The sequence below is a fragment of the Gopherus flavomarginatus genome, chromosome 7 (assembly GCF_025201925.1).
Source record: "Gopherus flavomarginatus isolate rGopFla2 chromosome 7, rGopFla2.mat.asm, whole genome shotgun sequence".
In the NCBI taxonomy this organism is placed as follows: Eukaryota; Metazoa; Chordata; order Testudines; family Testudinidae; genus Gopherus; species Gopherus flavomarginatus.
In genome coordinates this window covers 68,557,082-68,579,727 of record NC_066623.1, presented here as the reverse complement: position 1 = coordinate 68,579,727, position 22,646 = coordinate 68,557,082, and the positions used below count along the sequence as shown (strand labels likewise).

At 39.5% G+C, this 22,646-nt stretch overlaps 1 protein-coding gene across 3 annotated transcripts in view; it reads right to left on the bottom strand.

Annotated features, from left to right (window-relative positions):
- CDC73 (cell division cycle 73) overlaps nt 1-22,646 on the bottom strand; it is a 185,395-nt gene that overhangs the window by 98,693 nt on the left and 64,056 nt on the right. The window lies entirely within an intron of this gene.

Here is a 22,646-nt window from a genome sequence, read left to right as displayed (position 1 = left end):
ATACCTTCCCTAATCAACAGCTGACCCAAAGAATACAGCCCTTCCTTTCTGAGTAGGACCTCAGTGCTTTGCCACACCTTTGGCACTTCCAGGCTGGACCACTGTAATGTACTTTTTATTTGAGTTCTTCAGAAATTTCAGAATATTGTTTAACGAGCGTGAAAAAGACATATACAGCACATAACACTTCTCTGTATTGGAATTCTGCTTGCTGAAGGCTAAATCCAAGGGGTTAACAGCGAAACCTTATGTGGCTTGGCACTTGAACTCTGGGGTTTGGCAGTAAGTTATCCTCTAACAGACTCATCTTTGGAACTTGTTCCTCCTTAAAAGTCTGCCAGCGTTTGGCAGCATTTTAGGACAGGTTGCAACATCCATCAGTTTAGTCTGGCACTGTAACTGGCAGAGGATTTGTTAGCGATCAGGTGCAGAGAGAGAGTGTGTGTGAGTGAGAGAGACAAAAGCTGCTTAGTTTTATAAGCTATATTGAGATTCCATCAGAGTTTGTAAAAAAATTGTATTAGTGCCTATGTGTAACTTGAAGGCACTTTATAAATACAAAAATAAATATTTGGACTATACACAAGATAGCCAGTCTACTGAAGTTTTTTTTGCCCCTGAAAATTGTTCTCTTTTCCCTTGTTCAGAACCAACTTTAAGAAGTGAAGGGGGCTTTGTACACTGAAAGACTATTACAGGATGAAATAGTAAAATGTTTTCCCATTTAAAAAAATAAAAACTGCTTTCCATTTGTCTATGTTGTGTTTAGACACCACTTAGTTTCTGCTTACCCTAGTACAAAATAAGAAAGCATTAGTTCATGTTTAAAATAATGCAATAGCAATTTATGGTACAAATTCTTTACTCATTTATTATTTTGCTTGTAATTTTTCACTTACAATATTCTCTTCACTAGAAGAGAACTATGTTTTGAGTTTCACATTGTCACCTTTCCAAACTAAGATGGACAGAAAACTATATTTTTCATAAAAGTAGTTTGAGCATTTGTGGCTAAAGATAAAGAAAGAATCTGTTCCATGGTGTGTTCCTACAATACACATGTACCTACATCTCAATATATACCTCAATTGCCAATGTTAAAGGAAGTATTTTCATTTATCTATTTTTTGATTGTAAGATGAGAAAAAGAACAAATGCAATCAAACTATAAGATGACAGTAATATCAGGTAGATTATAAGGGAAGGGAATACAGTTAAAAGCAGTCTTAAATGATGAGAACAATGGGTTAGTGGATTATCAGTAGGGAAGTATCAACTGTTAGCCAAAAATCATGAAACTTCCTCAGCTAAAAAGACATGCATATAAAATAACTATGAGTAATCCAGAAAGTAACTATTGAAAACAGCCATCATCTGACAATATATCTGTCCCCTGTGCATCTTCAGCTAAGTGAGCAAGATAGGTTCTTTTCCAACTCAAACATCAATAGCTTTCTCTGTGGAAAAACAAGGTCTAATGGCTAAAAGCACGGGGTTGGGAGACAGGACCAATTCTGTCAGATTTCCTGTGTGATCTTGGGCAAGTCTCATAACCTCTCTATCTCAGTTTCCACATGCAAAATAAGAATAAAAATACTTTCCAGACTCAAGTGCTGCTGTGGGGAGATATTCAGTGTCTGTAAGATTCTTTTGAGACTTAAATGGAAGACACTACAGAAGAGCAAAATATCCTTAACTAAATTCAAAGTTATTAACTCAATTTTTCATGGCAGTTATGTATAGCACAAACATCCAACTTTCAGATTCTAGGTTGAAGATGACATGCTAGTAAATAGTTCAGCATCCTACCTCAAGCACTGATCATATTTTCTCAGTGTATGTCTACACTACAGACTTAAGTCGACCTATGTTAGGTACACTTACAGCCAGTCATTTGCTGATGTTTACGCTACCTTCCTTCTGCCAGTGGAGTGCATCCTCATCAGGAGTGGGGGGCTAAAAGCCAGTGCAGCTTCCACTCAGTTCCCTGCCGGGAGTGGGGGATGCAGCCGCCTGGGCATCTCGCTTCCCTGATCAGGGAGCCAGTTGCAACAGGGCTCCAGCTTCCTGGCTTTCTTGTCAATTTCACAGCTCCAACATGGAGCCCTGAAACTGACAAGACAGCGTCTACACAGACGCTGCATTGCCCTAACTACACTGCCATAAGCCCTATGTGTCTCATGGAGGTGGATTTATTATGTTGATATAGTAGGGCACTTACATCATAATTAGATTGACGTAAGCTGCCTTACATCAATCTACATAGTGGAGACCAGGCCTTAGGAAACTTTGAACATCCATCTGATATTGTGAGGAGGTAAACATGGAATCTCACATATTTTACAAGTTATACTTCAGCGTATATCGTACATCCATACTAAACCAAGCATTATATTCTGGTATCCTTACTATTCCAAGCATTTTTATCTAAAGAAGTGTAAAAGCGCAGCTAAAAAAAATCCCTACTCTGAAGGGTCTCTTTTCTCCCCATCTATTTTCCTGATATGTCCTAACCCAGCACAAGCTTCACACATACGATGGTATGAAATAGTGGGAGAAACTAGCAATGAAATTAAAAATTTAGAGCCATAAGTAATCAAAAGTATGTGAAAACTTGAGAGTGAAAGGAGAAGTTAATATAAAAACACCAATTCCCTTCAGATTTCTTGTTAACGGTAAATACTAACGCATAGTTGAATCAATAACTCTCAGTTAGTTTTGGGTTTGTTTTTTTTTTTAAATGACTACAATAGTACATTTGCCAAACTCAGAAAACATTGCTTTTCTTAATTCTGCATTTTTATGTATGTCATGTACAAATATTTTATGCCTTTAAAAAGAACAGCTTATTTAGCCACAGGCTGATTGAGCAGGACAATTACAGTAACTCAGAGTATGGTATCTTCCCTTAAATTTCACTGGATGTAGATAGCCCAAAGAGGATTTTACACAGATAGCAACTCAGAGACAACATCTTCCAAAACAGTCTATGTTATAACTGGTATGTGCTAATGGCTTGGAAGACTGAAGTGACTCAAGTCTGTAAGCCACAGTTTAAGAATGTAGTATTTACTGTACTATTGTAGGTCAGATCTTTGGTATTTCAGCATCCTACCTCAACATTGATCATCACTATCTATTTTTGCCTGCTGAGCTATTAACATATGTTTCTAGCCAGCTGTACAACAATGTATAAAGGAGGCAAAGAGAAGGCAAGAATGCCACCTTTACTCTATATCCAAGACAAAAATAAAAGTTACAGGTGTAAGGAATAAAGATAAGCACTTCGGCCACCTCAGTTAAAAGAATATCTAGTTGTCAGGCTACAAAGATAAAATTGTCAGGCACTACAAATGAGGCAGCTAATCAAACACTATATTCAGGTTAAAAAAAATAGGATACATGTAATGTTAATTTTTTTAAAAGGAGGAAAAACTAGAAAACAATGTCTGAATCTATAATTAGAAAGGCCTACATAGCTGTCCATTCTGAAAGAAATAAAGTACAAAGTAGAGGGTAAATCCATTTCTATATCAAAATTTCAAGTCATTTCACAATTACAAAGGCACACTTTTAAAGAGTTGTACCTTGATCAGCGGGAATACTAGAGAAAGTGACATGAAAGCATATCAGGAGATACTAACTCCAGAGGTAATCTTTTCCACAGACGGCTGTCAGTGAATATTCAAAACAAGACAAAGGGAATGAAAAATAGATCTGATGATCTAAAATTTAAACAGTTTATTTACCATTAAATTAATTAATTATTGTTCTTTTTTGATTAGTGCAGTAATAAATGAGAAATAACCTGGCTACAGAATGGCACTTTCTTTTCACAGTTAAATGATTACAAAAGGATTCAGCTGAACATGGATATAGATGAAAACTACCATGTTGCCTTCCTGGTATTACCATGGCAACAGTTACAAGCGCTCTCTCCTAAGTATTTAAACCTGACAGTTTCACAGTAACACTAACATTAACTGAATGATGGTGATGCTGTATTTTGCTTTATTAGCTAACTGCTCAAATCACAGAATATTAACTATTTTCTTCATACTTTTCAAAAACTAACTCTTGGACAGAGTACCCTGAATGAGACTAATCTTGAATGACTTACCGTATATACTCATTCATTAGCCTGTTCATTTATAAGCTGACCCCCCAAGATGGATAGGTAAAAATAGCAAAAACCTATGATCCTTTCCTAAGTCGACCCTATATTTCAGGGGTTGGCAAACTTTGGCTCCTGGCCCATTAAGGTATGCTGCCAGCAGCCCTGGACGTTTTGCTTACCCGGCGCATTCACAGCCATGGAGCCCCTCAGCTCCCAGTGGCTACGGTTTGCTGTTCCCAGCCAATGGGAGCTGCGGGAAGTGGTGCCTCTTCCCGCAGCTCCCATTGGCTGGGAACAGCGAACCATGGCCACAGGGAGCTGAGGGGCTCTGTGCCTGCAGATGCTCCAGGTAAACAAAATGACAATGTATTAGATATTCAATTCAATGATTCCGTAGAGTTTAAAATCATCAAATTTAGGTATAGACTTGTTTATAAGCCGACCTCCATTCTTTCATGCGTCAGTTTTTTTTACCAAAAATATTCAGCTTTTGAATGAGTTTATATGGTATCTTAAAATAAATAAATAAATAGAAGTCCCTCCAGCATAAGAAACATTCTTAGCTACGCCTTTATGTAGTCTCAAAGATTCCACCTAAACCACTTACGTTGAACGTCATTGGTGTAAAGTTGAAGTCAATACAGCTAAAATCTTTGATAGATTTTCTCTCAAAGGGTTACATTCTTGAAATAACTGGGCAAGAAAGTAATATAAGCATGTCTGAGAAAAGAGATTGTCTGTCTAAACAGAGAACAATTTCAGTATATACCAGGGCGGATAAAAAAATATATATATAAAATTTACAATCAGATTTTCATAAAATTCTTTGAGGAAAAATCTATCTAAAGATCATTTTATTTAAGATACATTATCGCTCAAAGATAGATCTCATCATGGCATAGGGATTATAAATTTTAATTCTATAGCATGAGAATATATTCATGTAATGTTTAGAAAAATATTGTAAATTAGTTCCAATATTTCATGGATTAGGGACCCAATCTTATGCGGTTCCCAGGGCTTCCGTGTAGATTATTTAGGCTAATCTTTCTATCTACCCAATGGGACTCAGTGCTCAGTCTAGAAGATACCAAAGATATTTAGTTTTGCAGTTCTCAAACTGTGGATTTGTGTCCCCAGAGACAACATGCTTGTTAACAGCAAAAATATTTTTAACTAACTATACAGAGGTGAGAAATAACACACCTGAACCCTACTGTCCCTCGGCAAATTTGTGTAGACAGAGTCAATCCCTTACTCTCTCTAAAAGTGCAAAGTTTCAAAAAGCTCAATGAATAGACGATTATTGGGGGCAGAATAGATCTGGACAAGTAAAAGTCTCGAGATAAATGTGAGAATGGAGGGCCAGGCAGTATAAATGAAAGTGAAACTGTTTGAGCAGCATATTCCAGAAGTCTTGAGGTCTTTCTGAGTGTAGTCTTTATTGATTTGAGATCTACCATATTCTCTCACTAGAAGGGAAAACCCATAATGGCAGCAGGCCATAATGAAGACCCAGTTTGGGAATAAGAATCGTTCAAAAATACATGTTTGCTGATGTTTTAAAGAAAGTCACACCAGTGAACTGGTGGAAGTCACTTAAGCACTTGGATTCAGAGACTGTTAAAGTGATGCTTCTTCTGCCAGTGCAGAAAGAATATTTTCTTCTTTTGGACTAATTCAATCCAAATTGAGAAATAGTTTGGGACCTGAAAAAGCAGGAAAGCTTATTTTTCTTTTCCAGATTATGAACAAACAGGAAAATGAAGGTGATGATGACTGAGTTATCTGCAGAAGCCAATATTTGAGGTTTCTCATGTTGACCTGGCTGACACAGTAAATTTAGTTTTTTTGTTTGTTTTTTAAATATTTCATTTAACTATTTTAGTTTAAAACAACTTAAACAAAAACAAACTTGATTTTAAAAAATTTGAATGATTAACTAAATTCAAAAATCTGTATGCTTGTTTTGTTAAAATATTCTCTGTTTACTGTTGAAGAAAAAAATCCAGAATACATAACATTGTTGTTTTAGTTAAATAAAACAATTTAAATGTCTGTTTGGTGATGTTCTTCTCCTAATACAGCATGGCAAGAAAATCCTTCAGATGTTAATGATTAACCTCTTGAATTGGAGATAGTTCACCTCCCAGTGACTTCATAAATATCTGCTTCAATTACCTTTGGTAAATGAAATAACCAAACAATCCTTCATTTTCTGATACAGCTGTAAAATTAATCTGAAAAGTTTTCAAAATAAATCACTTAAAAAATGTATAGTTGTACCTTCTAATAACGAAACCTACATCGATCTGAGTTGTGGAGAATATGTATTAAAGTTATAACAACCAACAAGATTGCACTTTTATGCAGAAATTCATCATTAAATAAAGTCGTCTTGACTAGTGATTTAAATCAAATCCACCCTTGTGTATATCTTGAAAAAAATTACTTGAGAGAGCAGGAGGATAGACCCACAATCTTTTCCAATCTTGAACTGTATGTACTCTACTATTTTCATCAAGTTGTAGACAATCTTAACTCAGTGGGTATATAAAAGGATATTATAGGCAAATGCATTAATTGGCATAATTCAAACACTTCCACCTCCAAAAAAACTCTTCAAAACGCTTCACACCAACAACTGCGCAACAGATTAAATAAGTATTCTAGCATTTATTTTGTCTTTAATCATAAAGTATAGGATACCTCAGTGGTCAGCTGTCCACAAGACACTATTATGTATACTAAAAAGAAAACTGATATTTCCAAAAACTAAGCAATTCTCTGAGTACTGATTACAGATATCTGAAAATGAACTGCACGGTAGCCACAAACACTATTAGAAGCTTGCAAGAAAGTAAAACATTTCATTTCGCCAACACAAAAGATCATAGACTCAGACTCATAGACGTTAAGGTAAGAAGGGACCACTATGATCATCTAGTCTGACCTCCTGCACAATGCAGGTCACAGAATCTTACCCACCCACTCCTGTAACAAACCTCTAACCTATGTCTGAGTTACTGAAGTCCTCAAATCGTGGTTTGAAGATCTCAAGGTGCAGAGAATCCTCCAGCAAGTGACCCATGCCCCATGCTGCAGAGGAAGGCGAGAAACCTCCAGGGCCTCTGCCAATCTGCCCTGGAAGAAAATTCCTTCCCAGCCCCAAACATGGCAATCAGTTAAACCCTGAGCATGTGGGCAAGAGTCACCAGCCAGCACCCAGGAAAAAATTCTCTGCAGAAACTCAGACCCCACCCCATCTAACATCCCATCACAGACCACTGAGCACACTTACCTGCTGATAATCAAAGATCAATTGCCAAAATTAGGCTAACCCATCATACCATCCCCTCCATAAACTTATCAAGCTTAATCTTAAAGCCAATCTTTTGCCCCCACTACTCCCCTTGGAAGGCTGTTCCAGAACTTCACTCCTCTGATGGTTAGAAACCTTCATCTAATTTCAAGTCTAAACTTCCTAGTGTCCAGTTTATATCCATTTGTTCTTGTGTCCACATTGGTACTAAGTTTAAATAATTCGTCTCCCTCCCTGATATTTATTCCTCTGCCATATTTATAGAGAGCAATCATATCTCCCCTCAAGGTATGGCTACACTCGAAACTTCAAAGCACTGCCGTGGGAGAGCTGCCATGGCAGCGCCAGCACTGGGAGAGAGCTCTCCCAGCGCTGCACGTACTCCACCTCCTCATGGGGATTAGCTTGCAGTCCTGGGAGCCGCACCCCAGCGCCGCGGCACTGTTTACACTGGCGCTTTACAGTGCTGTATCTTGCAGCGCTCAGGAGGGTGTTTTTTTCACACCCCTGAGCGAGAAAGTTGCAGCGCTGTAAAGCGCCAGTGTAGCCAAGGCCTCAGCCTTCTTTTGGTTAGGCTAAACAAGCCAAGCTCTTTCAGTCTCCTTTCACAAGACAGGTTTTCCATTCCTCGGATCATCCTAGTAGCCCTTCTCTGAACCTGTTCCAGTTTGAATTCATCCTTCTTAAACATGGGAGACCAGAACCGCACACAATATTCCAGGTGAGGTCTCACCAGTGCCTTGTATAATGGTACTAACACCTCCTTATCTTTACTGGAAATACCTCGCCTGATGCATCCCAAAACCGCATTAGCTTTTTTAACGGCCATATCACGTTGGCAGCTCATAGTGATCCCGTGATCAACCAATACTCCAAAGTCCTTCTCCTCCTCTGTTACTTCCAACTGATGTGTCCCCAATTTATAACCAAAATTCTTGTTGTTATCCCTAAATGCATGACCTTGCACTTTTCACTATTAAATTTCATCCTATTACTTACACTCCAGTTTACAGGATCATTCAGATCTTCCTGTATGACATCCCAGTCCTTATCTGTGTTAGCAATACCTCCCAGCTTTGTGTCATCCGCAAACTTTATTAGCACATTCCCACTTTTTGTGCGAAGGTCAATAATAAAAAGATTAAATAAGACTGGTCCCAAAACCGATCCCTGAGGAACCCCATTAGTAACATCCTTCCAGCCTGAAAGTTCACCTTTCAGTATGACCCACTGTAGTCTCCCCTTTAACCAGTTCCTTATCCACCTTTCGATTTTCATACTGATCCCCATCTTCTCCAATTTAACTAATAACTCCCCATGTGGAACCGTATCAAATGCCTTACTGAAATTGGGGTAAATTAGATCCACTGCATTTCCTTTGTCTAAAAAAATCTGTTACCTTCTTAAAGAAGGAGACCAGGTTGGTTTGGCGTGATCTACCTTTTGTAAAACCATGTTGTATTTTGTCTCAATTACCACTGATATCCTTAACTACTTTCTCCTTCACATTTTTTTTCCAAGACCTTGAATACTACAGATGTCAAACTAACAGGCCTATAGTTTCTCGGATCACTTTTTTTGCCTCTCTTAAAAATAGGAACTATGTTAGCAATTCTCCAGTCGTACGGTACAACCCAAGTTTACTGATTCATTAAAAATTTTTGCTAATGGGCTTGCAATTTCACACGCCAGTTCCTTTAATATTCTTGGATGAAGATTATCTGGGCCCTCCAATTTCATCCCATTAAGCTGTTTGAGTTTGGCTTCTACCTCGGATGTGGTAACATCTACCTCCATATCCTCATTCCCATTTCTCATCCTATCATTATCCCTAAGCTCCTCATTAGCCTCATTAAAGACTGAGGCAAAGTATTTAGGATGCCTAGATTATCCTTAACTTCCACTCCATTCTCAGTGTTTAGCAGTCCCACTTCTTTCTTTGTTTTCTTCTTATTTATATGGATATAGAACCTTTTACTATTGGTTTTAATTCCCTTTGTAAGGGAAAGCTCTACATGGCTTTTGGCCTTTCTCACTTTATCCCTACATGTTCTGATCTCAATAAAAGTAGCTCTCCTTGCTAATCCCTCCCACCTTCCACTCCCTATAGGCTTTCTGATTTTCCTTAATCACCTCTCTGAGATGCTTGCTCATCCAGCTTGGTCTACAACTCCTGCCTATGATTTTTTTCCCCTTTCTTGGGATGCAGGCTTCTGATAGTTTCTGCAACTTTGACTGGAAGTAATTCCAGGTCTCCTCCGCATTTAGATCCACAAGTTCTTCAGTCCAATCCACTTCCCTAACTAATTTCCTTAATTCTTTAAAGTTAGCCCTTTTGAAATCAAAAACCCTAGTCCCAGACCTATTTTTGTTTATCCTTCCATCTAGTTTGAACTGAATTAGCTCATGATCACTCAAACCAAGGTTGTCCCCTACAACCATTTCTTCTATGAAGTCCTCACTACTCACCAAAACCAAATCTAAAATGGCATCCCCTCTTGTTGGTTCAGCAATTACTTGGTGAAGGAATCAATCAGCTATCACAGCCAGAAAGATCTGAGCCCTATTATTATTACTAGCACTTGTCCTCCAGTCTATATCTGGGAAGTTAAAGTCTCCCACGATCACACAACTCCCATTAGTGTTTACTTCATTAGAAACATTTAAGAGGTCTCCTATCCATATTCAAATCGGATCCCAGCAGTCTGTAGCACACCCCAAGAACTATCTCAGGGGAGACTCTAGTAGCTTTCTTTCCCAATGTGATTGTTACCCAGATAGACTCTGTCTTATCCATTCCATCACTTCTTATTTCTTTACAGTCTACCTCATCATTGATATGCAATGCTACTCCACCACCTTTGCCTTTATTTCTGTCTTTCCTAAACAGCACATAGCCTTCAATACCTGTACTCCAGTCATGACTACTATTCCACCATGTTTCTGTTATCCCTATAATATCGGGTTTCACTTACTGCACCAGTAGCTCTAGTTCCTCCATTTTGTTACCTAGGCTCCACGCATTAGTGTACAAACATCTTAATTTTTGCCGTTTGGCTTCATTTACATTCTTTACCCGATTAGGCACAGACATTCTACTACCAGTATCACCTATTAGGCTGGTATCTACACTACCTATCAACAAGTTAACTATCCGCTCCTGTTAACACTTTTCAAAATGTCATACTAGGTTACAAATCAGTATGATGCCTTGGTTCATAAAACCACTAAATCCCCCAGCTCTTCTTTTAAAAAACAGCTCTTCTTGTGAAAATGCCAAGTGCTCCCATGGCTCAGTATGCTTCAGGCTTTAAACAACAAAAACTCTGACCACACACACACACACACACACACACACACACTCTTTGCTAATAAAATGCTGAATACCTTCGCCCACAGGAAAACACATTTTGCTGAACTGCTTTAATTGAATATTTCATGTGTGTTGCATTAGTGGAAGTGGGGTTGTAAGAAACATTTGAGAAAGAGAGAGATTCTATGCCCCTTGTATGATTTCCAGGCAGCACACACTGCCTCCAATATGACGTGAACTTTGGTATATGAAATGAGCCTCAGCATTAACAGCCATTGTAACTACAGTTCACAGGCAGTATAGCATAGTAAACCAAGACAGAACCACTGGGGAAATAGCCATCTGAGAGTCACTCTAAAATTTTATGTCAACTGTTAGTACTTCCATTTAATGCAAATTCCAGTCTTCTTACAGGCATCCCTCTAAAGTCCACTAGACACTGATTTTTGTAGACAGAAAAATTCAACTCAGTTAGCTAACCCTGTGGAAAAACTAATTTACGCCTGTATCATCTCTGAATAATGTAAAGCATTTGTGTTCTTATAAATTGTTCTTTTATGTACAAGAAGGTAGCATTTATGTTCCAATAATTTTATGGAACAACGATATAGTTTAGATGTGCTCTTAACATTACTTAATTCAGACACCGAACTGTAGGTCAGGGGTTCTCAAACATCATTGAACCATAATCTCCCTTCCGACAATGAAGTTACTACATGATCCATTTGGAGGGGTGGGGAGGTTGGGGGTTGGTGCCCGAGCCCTGATGCCCTGGGTGGGATAGAAGGGAACTGCAGGCCAAGCCCTGAAAAGCTTGGGTGGGCAGGAAAGGAGGTTGTAGCCCAAGCCCCATTGCACTAGATGTGGGTGGAGTTCAGGCTTCAGCTTCAGCCCTGGGTTCCAGCAAGTATGCTGGCCCTGGCAACTCAGTTAAAATGGAGTCATGACCCACTTTGGGGTCCCAACTCACAGTTTGAAAACCACTATGAGTCAATATCAAATATACAACTGATGGGACAACTAACACACCTGGTGCTGAAAAAGCAAATTCTAAAGCCTATTTTGTAAACACATGGATACATATAAAATTTAAAGTTGCTCTTGAAATAATAGATACATCTAACAGCAAATATCCTCTAATAATTCTACATTAATGTCAACAGAACTTCTCAGTATTTTTTAAAGGAGATACATTTTAAATGTATACAAAAGACACATTTTACTATTTTACCACATCCAAATATCACAAAAGAAATTAAAAAATGCTTCTGCTGTTTTAGAAGTTTATCTTTTAAATATTCAGAGTTTAAAAGTTTACTCTTTTCTTCCCTGCTTTCTCAAAATATGATCACGGATTGATAATTACAGGAGTGTGGTCACAAATCTATGAAAGCATAATTCAATACTGGTGCTCTCAATCAGAGAAGATAAAGACTTATGTCACCTGTTCAAGTTTAAAAGACACAAAAGTTTCCATCTATTTTTAACATTTTGACTTTTCAGTAATGGGTGAATCACTTTTCTTCCTTTCACAGACAATCTGTTTTCTACATCCAATAAGATGTGATTTTCTGTCTAGTTAACTGTGAAGATTGATGTTGCAAACAAACCTGTTATGTCCAACTTTCATTAACGTTAGTAACTAAAATCAAGGTAAGGAAATGAGAGCTTAATTAAAAATTGCAGAATTTAAATCTGAGGAAAGAATAAGTATTGTCAAGTTCATTATTCACATACCAGATGGGACTACCATCATTTTTTTTTCTTTAAAGCATTACCTCACTTCCTACTCCTACAGCCAAATGACTACAGTGATTTATTGTCTGAATTTCGCACAACTAGAGCAGAATGGAAAAACTAGCAATAAAATATATGATAGCAAAAAACTATTTCTTCTCCATCTTTCCTTCTGTTCATCTAAAAAAACCTGTGCACACTTAGTAATTATATAAAGTGTATATTGTGACAAGATGGCTGATGTTGATATAGTGGGTCCCGTGCTTTTCTTGGAGAAGGGCTAAGATGACACCCCCTGCCCCTGGCACCGAGGGCCCCGATAGTGGCCCGGGAAGGTGGTAGAGGAGGGAAGCAGGGGAGAGGTTTGGGTTTGCTCCTCACTCTGAGCCCCAGCCCCGCTCAACCTCTGTGGGTTTCTTACCCTCTTCTCCCTTGGGTGGGGTTACCCTCAGTTCTTAGACACTGGGGGAGGGAGTCTCCCTGTTCTGCTGGTGCAGGGTCTCCCTTACTTCAGTCCTCTGGTCTGGAGGTGTGTGGAGGTCACAATACACCTCCAAGCTCCAGTCCTCTCTCCTTCCTCCCACACCGTCAGCCTAAAACAGGTGGTTTCATAAGGCTCCTGCCATGGCCTTATTGACTACAGGTGCTCCAATTAACCTGTAGCAACCCTCCTTAGATTACAGGGAAACACGCCTTAATTAGCCTAGGATTTATATATCAACTACTTGTATGTCTACCACTGCTCCCTGGCTCTTCTGTCAGTATAACTATGTCATTTGGGGTATGGAAAATCCACACCCTAGAGTGACACAGTCCAACTTACCCAACTCCTAGTTGGACCTATGTTGATTGGAAGGCTTGTCTCATCGACACACCAATCGCCTTTGAGGGAGCTGGAGTACCTACCGCAACAGTGTAAACACACCCAAAGGCATATGAACACACACACAAACAAAATATACACACACATTGCATATACACAAGGCTTTGTACCACTCAGAACCAACAGGGTCCAGGACTCACTTCTAGAGTGAGAGAGATGGTTGCATTGCATTTGCTACACCATTGAGGATGCACTCAGATTTGCACTTAAAGAATAGAATAGAATAGAATAGAATAGAATAGAATAGAATAGAATATACATCCTCTACAGAGGATTTTCAAGTAAATCTTAATTAGCTTATGAAATGAGCACATTTTAAAGTAAGTGCTTCTTGAATTTTGGTAAGTCTAATTCTTTCGGTACCCTTTCAACAAAGAAATTCATTATGTTTCAGAGCTGAAAACTAACTCAATTAGAGACATTTGCAAAACCCGAGGTCTTTCCAGTGGGATTTTAGCCACCAAAATAGCTGTGCCAATGCAAATTAGTAAGCTAGAAACCATTTACACTGGTGCAGTGCAATCTGCACATGTGCGGCTTACCTCAGTTTCAAACTGAGATAAATTGTACCAGTATAAATAGCAGCTTCACTAGTAGCTGAAGTCCCAGTGCAGACAACGCCTAACACATGGGCTGTATCTCCAATTCATTATGTGCACATTTTTAATGAATACTAGTGGTCAACAATTTCTACTGATGTGTTATATGTGGTGCAATGTTTTTTGCCAAATATATTTTACAATTAACATCAATGATTGTCAAATTTTTGGTCTTGGTCTTTTTGGTATTTTTAAAAAGAGAATGGAATCCACAAGATATTTCTGTATTTCTCCACAAGCAGAAGCTCAGCCAGGGCTGTACCAGCATACACAAGAGGAACACTGAAAGAAAAATCTATTGAGAAAGACCTGGAAAAGAAATTGATACACAGACTCAGACTAAATATATAGAAAAAGCCTATTTAGAAAATCCATCTAATGAAGCACTATCAGAGTAAAATGATTATAAAACCAGTGGTGGTGAGCTGGAGCTGGTATGTGGGAACTGGATATTAAATTTAGAAGCTGGTTTAGAACCAGTTGTCCCGCGCAGGCTTCTAAATTTAACAACCGGTAAGTTGAAGTGACCCAGAAGCGTAGCTGGGGCGGGGAGGAGCAGAGGGAGCTGGGGGAGCACATTATCCAAAAATGGTGCCTTAGATGTCAACCTCCGTGGGTGCTCCAGCTCCCCACCCCACCCCCAGCTCACCTCCACTCTGCCTCCTCCCCTAAATACGCCACCCCACTTCTCCTCCTCCCCCCTCTCCGCTTCCTGCGAATTAGCTGTTCGAGGCCATGCCACAGGAGGTAACTGGGGGGGAGGGGCCACAACCAGGGGAACCACTCCCCGCCCCAGCTCACCTCTGCTCCACCTCCGCCTTCCTGGGCCTGGGCCTGGGCATGAAGCCACCGCTTGCTTCTCAGCCCTCCCAGGTTTCCCACAGGAACAGCTGATTCGTGGGACAGGGGGGCAGGCTGCAAGCTCGGTCTGACCCAGGGCTCCAGGCGCTGCGCCTCAGCGGTGTGGCCCAGCTCAACAGAGCAGCGCGGCTGTAGCACCGCCAGCCATCTCCAGGCAGCGCGGTAAGGGGGCAGGGAGCTTGGAGGGGTAGCAGATGGGGCAGGGAATTGGGGGGGGTAGTCGGGGTGGGGGGAGTGGATAGGGGTCGGGGCAGTCAGAGGGCAGGGAAAAGAGATTGAATGCGGGCAAGGGTCCCAGTGGAACAGTCAGGAAGAAGGGGGGTTGGATTAGGCAGTGGGAGGCAGTCAGGCGACAGGGAGAAGGGGTGGTTGGATGGGGGGGCCATCAGAAATGCAAGGCGGGGTTGGATGGGGGAGGGGTCTCAGGGGGGCGTCAAGGAATATTGGGGGGTTGGATTGGGCAGGAATCCCAGGGGGCGGGGGCAGGCCACAACCCCCTTGTGGGGTGAGGAGGGAACTAGTTAAGATTTTGGCAGCTCATCACTGTATAAAACAAAATACAATCGACAGTGACAAGTCTACATTTACACTAAATGTAAAACAAATTCCACTATGGACTGAGCAGTATAGCGAGAAAACAATGTGGAAAACAGAAGAAGGAAGAAAAGAATCATACTGTTCAAAAGAGAAAACAGGAGCTTTAAAAGCAACTCAGAAAACTTTAATCTTCATTCTACAAAAAAAAATTACAGAAGATTTTTGGAGGAGAGCAGGCCATCCAGAGACACAATATTTTGGGAATGTAAATGGCTCCAATCCTCTTTAGGTTGGCCATTGAAACACCATCCAGCCACTTATGGATGTGAGAGAACACACTTGGTTTCCCTTTCCTCCAAATTCAATTCAGACAACAGATTAGTCAAATTCAAAACAGCTAAGTTAAAGAAAAATGATTTTACAACAACAAAAACATTTTCAGCTGCATTTGCCAGGGAATACTAGTAAAAACAAACCCCTTTTTTAAAGATTTAAATTACTAGTGGGAGAAAGCAGTAAGTGTTCGACATCTGGGCAACTCTAATTGAGAACACAGCAAGTTCTGTCAGCCAAGCACAAGAGTCGGTAGTTATGTTTTCTCACAAAACTTAACAGTACATTACTGAAATGAAAGTCTGACTGTTCAGACATTTGGCATATGATGTAGGATTATCAATGTATCTGCATACAGAAAACATATTTCAATATGGTATATATATGAGTCTGCTTAATGATGAAGTGGAATTTTCAAACAAGATGCAGAAAGCATTAGAAAGTTTATGTGAAGAAAACCATGAAGTGTTAAGTACAAGTAAAATAAAATAGTGTTAATTCATTAAAGTCTCAACATAATCTTACATATATTTTCTTAAATATATACAGCGTCATAACTGAGAAGACTTTCACCAACATTTGTATACTAACAACCTCTGTTTAATAAGGGTAAGAAATTCTTGACTTGCTTATTTGGAATACAAGATGAATATCAACTATTTCTATTACCTGATGCATTTATACTTGATATAAACAAACAGCAAACAGTTTTCTGGATATCTTTCCATTTAAGAAACAAATATATTTTACAACCTATTAAGATGTATTCTCAGCATGCAGACTTTTTTTTAAATTACACACCTTATAATGACCATATGGAATTACTATTCATATGTGAATTAAATTTAACATTGAAGTGAAGGGCACGTAGCCTTAAAGAGCATAAAGTAAAATAAGATCCCAAACAAGATTCTATCAAATGAAAAAAAGATAGGAAAGGAGTCTGCTGAAATGAAAGATCATATCCAAAATTCAGTTTAGGGCACCTTCTGACCTTACACTGGCCTGACTGCATTTCTGTTAGGCAATGCAAATATACACTCATAGGAAATCTGGCCTTGATAAATCCTTATTATGTACCAAAATCATAGTGGGACAAGATTTCTGAAAGGGCTTTCTTTTCATGCAATTTGAATCTATTAACTTCTCTTTTGAATTACAGGTACTCAAGTATTGTGCCTGTAAACCCAATGGAGGCAGTTAATTGTGCAAGCACTCTCATTTGCAGGTTTAAATTTTAAAGGTGAAATATGTAAGAACTGGAAGAAATTCTTGGAAAAGACCAGTCTTTTAAGTAGGCTAAAATAAGGCAATAAGCTGAATAAGTTTGAGATTTATTGTTATCTATCATTTTTACTGCTTTAATACACATGACCTTCTGTTAAGTCTTTCTGTCCAAGTCTAGACACATTTGGAATTTTTTCCAGGCAGTAAAGCATAAAGTGAGATTTTCAGGATCTGAAATTCTTTAAGTTATACTGTACTGTAGCAGCATGTAACACCACACTAAATTACAAGGTAATTTATATGCCTACATAAAGTTACTGTATATATTATCAGCAGTTAGTTAAATTAACTAGAACACAAGCAATAGAATATTAGGAACAAAGTGTATTATAAAGCATATTTTGCCCAGAAGTATTCCACTGAGTTTTATAAATAAAAATACAAACAGAACGTGTTAACTCATTTTCTTAAGACGTAACTAGATTGACAACACTCTTTAACGCTGCAATTTGTTTGCCCAACAGTCAATAGATCCCCAACATTAACTAGCAAGCAGTATTAAAATGAACTGAAATGCAGTGCACGCTCCAGATTCCTTGCTCTAGAATATACAGGGAGGGAGACTTGTGTTTAAAAGAAAGAAGAAAAACTAGTAATTACGTATGGATCAAAATTAAAAAATAATAAAAGTTACTTTGACAGTTATCTCAGTAAGTAGTGGTTTCTAGGAATGTTCTTATAGTTTCAAGTCCTCCACAGCACATATCACTAACGCTTGTCAGTCATACTGAAGTTCCCCTCAGACCAGTCATTTTACATGAATGTTTAAGAGTATTTGTATCTTATGAATAGGGCGGTACCAAATTCATGGTTCATTTTGGTCAATTTCATGGTGACAGGATTTTAAAAACATTTTTAAAAACTGTAAATTTCATGCTTGCAGATATTTAAATCTGAATTTTCACAGTATTGCAACAGTGGGCGGGTGGGGGAGAAGATTGCAAGGCTATTATAGGCGGGTCGTGCTACTGCCACCCTTACTTCTGTGCAGCTGCTAGCTACGGTGCGGCCTCTAGAGTTGGGCATCCAGAAAGCAGCGGCTGCTGGCCAGGCGCCCAGCTCTAAAGGCAACACCTCTGCCAGGAGTAGCGCAGAAGCAAGGGTGGTATGGTATTGTCACCCTCCCTTCTGCTGGCTACTGGTAGGGGCGCAGAAGTAAAAGTAGCAATACCACATCATGCCACCCTTACTTCTGCACTGCTGCTGGCTGTGACACTGCCTTTAGAGCTGGGCACCTGGCATGAAATGGGGAGGGGAGCATATCCTGAAATAAATGAGTTCAAGTAATAATAAGATGAGACAATGAGATACTGCAGTATGTAACTGATTTCTGCCCATGATACACTTACTCTTTTGTAAAACAAAACCATCTTGTCTATTCTACTCATATTAAAATAGAACAGTTACCCACATGGTAACAAACCACTCCATAAGAGCCAGAGACAAGGCTCTTCACAACCTCTGGGAGCAGATACTCCATTTTGCTTACTTCCCCTTCAACATTACTTGTTCTTCACAAGACCAGCGCTTCAGAAGCCTTTGCAAGTTCAAGCTATAAACCATATCTTTGCTAGTACGGCATTTTTAGTCTTTGACACACAATCTCGGGGCGAGCAACAGGTCCAACCATCTCCACCATAAAACTGATTCACTTAGCAGTTGCGATACATTTACTACTATCATCATCATCTTACCAAAAATAGTCACCTAGTTTTGTCCTCCTAATCTTTGCCCTCACTTTCTTATATGTCCCCTGTCCAGAAACCCCTCCCTCCAATCTAGCCTCCTGATTCCCTCACTTCTATCACTACAATTCCCTTCTCATTTAAATGATTTTGAGCCGTCACATTGTGCCAATTGCTGGTTTATGTAACCACAACATCCACACCACAGTGTTACCCTCTAATTCCCTCCTGCTGTTTGCTACACTTGTATCTTGTCTTGAATTAGATTTATAGAGTCCTCAGGACAGGGACTGTGGGTATGTTTACACTGGAGTTGAAAGTGTAATTTCCAACTCTGGTAAACATAACTGTGCTAGCTCCAATCTACCTGGAAAACAGCAGTGCAGTCCCAGCAGCCGGACAGGCTAGCCACACCAACTATATAGGGATTCATATGGGTTAGTAGTTAGGGCAGCAAACCCATTCCACTGCTCATGTCACTGCAGCTATATAACTATTTTTAGCATGCTACCTGAATCAGAGCTAGTGCAGATATGTCTACCCTAGCTGGAAATTATATTTCAAGCTACAGTCTAGACATGCTCTGTATCTTCCTATAGGTTGGTTCAGTAGCTAGCATACTGGGAATGAGTTTGACTGAAGCCCATTGATACTACTGCTAGATAATTTTAAAAACCACAACAACATGGGTAATTACCTCCAATTTATTAAAGCAATTCATAAAACTGCCATGTGAATTATAATTTATACTTCAACTAATATACTGTAAGCAAAAGGTCCATGTGTACTACTTAGAAATAAATTACTGATTTCATGGGTTTCCCATAGAAAATGTTAAACATTTCACAGTGAGGACTGTTAGGCAGGGATAAGAAAGATGCTACAAATATGGTCACATCTAAGAGTTTTCTGAAACTGTAAGTCATAAAAGCTACATATTGTATCTGAACAGAAAATTTAGAACGAATCAGTACACTACCTGTGTCATAAACAGATAGTCAAGGGTTAATAGAACAGAAGTACTTCATGTCTCTTTTGCCTGTAAAGGGTTAAGTTCAGTGAGCCTGGCTGTCACCTGACCAGAGGACCAATCAGGGGGCAGGATACTTTCAAATCTTGAGGGAGGGAAGTTTGTGTGTGTGCTGTTAGTGTTTGGTTGCTGTTCACTCTGGGGGCTCAGACGTGCAACCAGGTTTCTCTCCAATCTCTCCAATACAGGCTCTTATAAGTTCAGAATAGTAAGTACTAGGTAGATAAGGCGAGTTAGGCTTATGTTTGTTTTCTTTATTTGCAAATGTGTATTTGGCTGGAAGGAGTTCAAATTTGTATTTTGCTGAAAGATTTTAATTTGTACTTGTATACCTAGGCTGGGAGGGTATTCCCAGTGTCTATAGCTGAAAGACCCTGTACCTATTCCATTTTAAATTTACAAAGATAATTTTTACTGTTTTTCTCTCTTTAATTAAGTTTCTTGTTTAAGAACCTGATTGTTTTTTTCATTCTGGTGTGAGACCCCAGGGGATGGGGTCTGGATTCACCAGGGAATTGGTGGGGAGAAAGGAGGGAAGGGGGAGAGAAAGGTTAATTTCTCTCTGTGTTAGGATTACTGTCTCTCTCAGGGAGAGTCTGGGACGGGGAAGAGAGAAGGAGGGGGGTAGGTGCATTTTCCTCTCTGTTTAAGATTCAAGAAGTTTGAATCACAGTGCTCTTCCAGGGTAACCCAGGGAGGGGAAGCCTGGGAGAGGCAACGGTGAGGGAAAGGGTTTACTTTCCTTGTGGTAAGATCCAGAGGGTCTGGGTCTTGGGGTTCCCCGGGCAAGGTCTTGGGGGGACCAGAGCGTACCAGGCACTGGAATTCCTGGTTGGTGGCAGCGGTACAGGTTCTAAGCTGGTATTTAAGCTTAGAGGAATTCATGCTGGTACCCCATCTTTTGGACGCTAAAAGTTCAGAGTGGGGAATTATACCATGACAATATGATATCCAAGCTCTTCTTTCCCTGTCTTTTCTGTTAGATATTTGACTCTCTGACAAGAACCTGCCATATGAAGACCAAGCTATTATATATTCTGAAGGAGGAAAGGTCATTTGTAGGAGAAAATACATTGACAAGAAGGTTTACTGGTTAAGCCATATGAAATACATGTGATTCAACTACATACAAATTAAAAATAACTAAACTTCTGTAGCTCAAGTTCAACTGATACGCTGAACGAATAATGTTTTACATACAGCCTCCTATATATTCACATTTCTACAAGATGTTCAACATAACTATTTGGGGGTCGAAGTAAAATCCGATAATCAACCAGTACTGAAATTTCGCAAAATAAACTTCTGAAAGCCCTCTCAGTATATTTTTCTATTCTTTGGAAAACCAAAGCTATTGTGCCTTTATGAGAAAAAAAAAATTCTACACCACACACATTACGTAGTTACCTGATATCTGTTACTGTTTCAAGGTAACTGCACCAATATGCTCCTCCATCCTCTCTTGAGGGCAGACAATTAAAGTTCCCTGGTTCCCAGCCATCACTCATGAAAAGACACCTGCACCTCTCTCTCTCCTGATTTTGATTTTCCAGGCTGCACAGTACCCTACCTAGACTATGATACTCCCATAGCTCAACTGCCTAAACAGACCAGCATCTGTGCTTTGCTTTCTCTCCAAAGGAGATGAATAGCATATTGCCTGCAGTTATAATATATGAGACAGCATTTTGTAAGCAAGCACACTTATTCTTAAGGTGAAAGTATTACAGAGAAAATATTAAAAACCATAAAAGAACCTATGTGAATGTTAAAAGGCTTACCAGAGGTCAAGCCTGATTCCAAAGGTTCTAGTAGGTTTCAGTCCTTCAAAAACAAACGTCTTTTCCCCGTGGCTACAGGTTCATAACTGTCTGATTCAGAAAAATAATTATGGCTAGACAGATAGGCTGTTTATATAGCTCAGGCCTTTATTCTCTCGTCTCTTAGAAAAGGTAATCAGCAAAGACCCATGGCCAGGATGTAGTTTCAAAAGGCAGAATTTTTGCATAACTAACTAGAGGCGTGTATGCGTAAGGGAATTTACATTAATCTCCCCCCTACGTACTCCTCAAGAAATCCACTTAACATTTATGTCCCAAAAGTCCATTCTCAATTTAGTCACATTTTCAATATAGTCCTTTGAACGTCCAAGTCTCACATCATTTCTCCCCACTAGAGAAGTTACATGTAATCCCAGCCAGCAACAGTACATAAACTTGGCACTTACTATAACGGACTCCAAACATACTTAAATTCAATAAGGAAATTGCCATATCTGTCACCACCCACTTTGGGCTAGTGGAGATCTGCAAATTCATATAACAATTATCTCAAAATAAAATGCATCCCTTTTTGAGGAACAAAACAAACAGCACTATTGTGTGTAGTGCACTGGCACCAAGTCAAAACAGTTACCCAACACAACATGCCTTGCCACATCTGTACATGATTTGAAAGCTATCCTACATGAAAATTTGTGGACTGCATTATTCAACTTTTAACTCTGACTTTTTTCAAAGTAACACCTGCATATGCTGCTTCTTCATCTTATTAAACAACTTAAAAACACAACTGCCTGTTTGAGTGCATTCTAGCTAAAAGAAAACTTGTTCATGTAATCCGACATCCACAGAACCACAACACTATGGGTACATCTACACTACGGGATTATTCCGATTTTACATAAACCGGTTCTATAAAACAGATTGTATAAAGTCGAGTGCACGCGGCCACACTAAGCACATTAATTCGGCGGTGTGCGTAGCATCGATTTCCGGAGCATTGTACCGTGGGTAGCTATTCCATAGCTATCTCATAGTTCCCGCAGTCTCCCCCGCTCCTTAGAATTCTGGGTTGACAGCCCAGTGGCTGATAGGGCAAAAATCATTGTCGCGGGTGGTTCTGGGTAAATGTCGTCAGTCATTCCTTCCTCCGGGAAAACA